This window comes from Miscanthus floridulus, chromosome 14 (assembly GCF_019320115.1).
Source record: "Miscanthus floridulus cultivar M001 chromosome 14, ASM1932011v1, whole genome shotgun sequence".
NCBI classification, from domain to species: Eukaryota; Viridiplantae; Streptophyta; class Magnoliopsida; order Poales; family Poaceae; genus Miscanthus; species Miscanthus floridulus.
The window spans coordinates 14,207,185-14,210,181 of NC_089593.1; the positions used below are offsets into that span (position 1 = coordinate 14,207,185).

Genomic DNA, 2,997 nt, shown 5'->3' on the forward strand with positions numbered 1-2,997 from the left:
AAATCTATTTGTAGGGGCGGCTGTAGTACCAGCCGCCCCTATAATACCTGTTTGTGGGGGCGGTTCAGTCTAGAACCGCCCCTACAGTACATTTTTCCACCAAAAAAAAATTAAATTTATAATTCAAATTTGACCAGAACATATATATATGCATATATAATTCAAATCTGATCAGAACATATATAATCAAATCTGACCACAAGCATAAGAGCATTATATAAACTACCATTACAAATCCAATTCACAAGAATATATACAATCCATCATTAAATAAACATAATTCACAAGTCTGTAACAATATGTGAGAGCACTAATTTGTCAAAGTGGATCATGCACAACAATTTGTTGTTTCAATGCTTCCATATTTACTTCAACATTTCAGCAAACACCTAACTACATGAAACACATCAGAAAGTGGATCATGGTCAATAATTTGTTGTTTTACTTCGAAGAAATATTTTGAGGAAACCTTATACTATAGATTAGCACCACACTGAAGTAAAGCACTTATACTGCATGATTAGATGAAATCAAATCAATTAATGATCTAGTTGATGCAAGCTACAAAGTGATTAAAAGGTTCAGTCTACAAAAATTATATTGATCAAATGATTAGCCTAACAGACTGGGGATGTTTTTTCATATTAAGCAGAAGTTTTGAATTACTTGTTACCATGTGATCTAATAGTGTTAGGAATGAAAGTCACATCTCTAGTGTTAAACAGTGTTTTGAGAATTAAACTTGTACCATTAGTGTCAAGCAGTAGCATTTGGCTTTGTTTACAGCACCTTGAGCATTGCTTACCTGAGTAGGGCGTGATGAAGCTGCAACACTTCTCGTCTTGCCCAGTGGGGGAGCCCTCATCATAGGAGTCAGCAGAGAAGCCGCCACAGCCGCCGCCGCACAGTTCTCTATATCTAAGGAGTATAGAGTCACCAACTTCTAAATTGTACAAGTAACTTATGCAAGCTTGCAAAATTGTGCATACTGTCTAAGGAGTATACAGTCAGCAATTTACATCTGCTAGATATTTTTGTTATTATTATCATTGAGTTTACACTAAAGAATTTTGTAGCCAAATGCTACTCAAATCAAATTTAACAAGTGAACTGACATTTTTTCCTAACCTTAAGAAAAAAAACTACAATCTTCACATAACATTCATATCAAATTTCTAGTAGGTAAATAACAAGTTAACAATTTGTCAGAAAAGAAATGTCATGGTAGAAAATGTTAAAACAAAGCTAATTTCAACAGAAATGTGCTACAAAAGACTAGGCCATAAGTATGTGTCAGTCTAACTGAAAAGGAACATATAACAATATTAAACATGGTAGAGTCATCTATATCCGGTAGAGTTAGATTGTTCAACTGCAGTTCAGGTAATTCTTTTTACTACAGTTAGAATTGGCAACTATAGTTCTGCTGGAGTCAGATTGTTCAACGGCAGTTCACAAAAAAGCGAGCTTCCACTACTCAATACCTAAGGAGAACACATAATAGATAATACAGGACACTAATCAGATTTTTGGCTACTGGTTTGTACTTATCTAGGAGTTAGGGAGAAGCTGCTGCCTGACTAGCATGTTCAGGAAAAAAGAAGCTAGCAACGCCTCTCATGAAGTCATTATTCATCAAACAGTATAAGTACGAATTCCGAAGCCAAGGCATACCATTTATTTTTGAAGGTACAGATGTTCCCTTGCCCTTCTTGTCTCCAACAATCTCAGAATGTTTGCACCTCTGTGACACAGGGAGCCAGGAAAGATTGAGCTAATACAAATGGAGACATACTTGAGTCAACTTAGCATAGGAGAAATGAGACAGTACCTGTTATGTACGGCAACGATTACCTACGGACGAAGCATAGCAGTGGCTAAGGAGTAGCATGCGCGAGACGCGCGGGATGTGCGTGGTCACTGCGCCCACGGCGGCGGCGTTCCTATTCTTTAGGATCTTTGGTTAGTCAGTTTGTTAGTTCAGTTTGTTAGGCGTAGTCTCTGGTTGTTAGGCTTCAGGCTATAAAGCCTAAACATGTTGGTTAATGAGAGGCTAGCTGGAGATTGAGTTCAATCTCTCCCGCTCCCCGTTCGTGGGCGACGCCGAGCACGGCGTTGCTGCCTCGCCGCCGCACCACCTCTCGCTCACCAGCCTCTCTCTCTCTCTCTCTCTGAATTTCCTACCCGATACGCCTAGCGCCCACAACATCTGGTATCGGATATGCCAGGACTCGAGCCTACTTCCATTTCTGCCGCCGCCGCGTCAACCACCATCGCCGCCGTGCCCATCTCCACGCCGCTTAGCGCACCTGCGCGATCTGCGCCGGACATGTTCCCCGCCACGACAATCCCGGTGGCTGCGATCGACAATCTCATGATCGCTGTCTACGACCTCCAGCGCCAGATGGCCGATCTGGCTACTCGGCTCGGCCAAGAGAAGAACCGGACGCCACCGCCGGCGCTTTGCCAAGCACCAATGGTACCAGGGATCCTCAAGCTCTCCTTCCCCACATTTGACGGCGCCGAAGATCCCTCAGGCTGGCTGAACCGGTGCGACCAATTTTTCCACCTGCAGCGGACCATGGACCGCGACAGGGTCTGGCTGGCTTCCTTCCATCTGACGGGGGTCGCCCAGCAGTGGTACTACCGGGTGGACTAGGATGCCGGGGATGTGGGCACCTTCACCTGGGACATCTTCAAGGCGTTGTGCCTTCAGCGCTTCGCGCCGGCCTTCAGTCCCCATCGCCCAGACGAGTTGGAGCGCTGGCCATGTCGCGCCACCGCCGATGAGGTCCAGGAGGTCGTTCCGGCTCGGCTGGCGTCTGCTAGCCAGCACTCGCCACACCAGCAAGCGCACCTTCCCACCAGCGGGCTCTCTGATCATGTCTGCGTCGACGTCGAGCTACCCGAACTGGAGGATCCTCAGCGCTCCATGAGCTTGGCGCGCGGCCTGGAGCGACACGTCCAGGCTGTGCGACCACCATCAGAGCAAGGTGT

General features: G+C 45.5%; 1 long non-coding RNA gene across 1 annotated transcript; it reads right to left on the reverse strand.

Moving 5' to 3' along the window:
* Positions 1 to 203: 203 nt before the first annotated feature.
* LOC136505817 (uncharacterized) lies at positions 204 to 1,746 on the reverse strand. The gene is made up of 3 exons (XR_010771331.1): positions 1,675 to 1,746; positions 806 to 918; positions 204 to 393 (listed from the first exon to the last, which is right to left on the reverse strand). It is a non-coding gene; the product is annotated as an uncharacterized lncRNA (long non-coding RNA).
* Between the last annotated feature and the right edge of the window lie 1,251 nt (positions 1,747 to 2,997).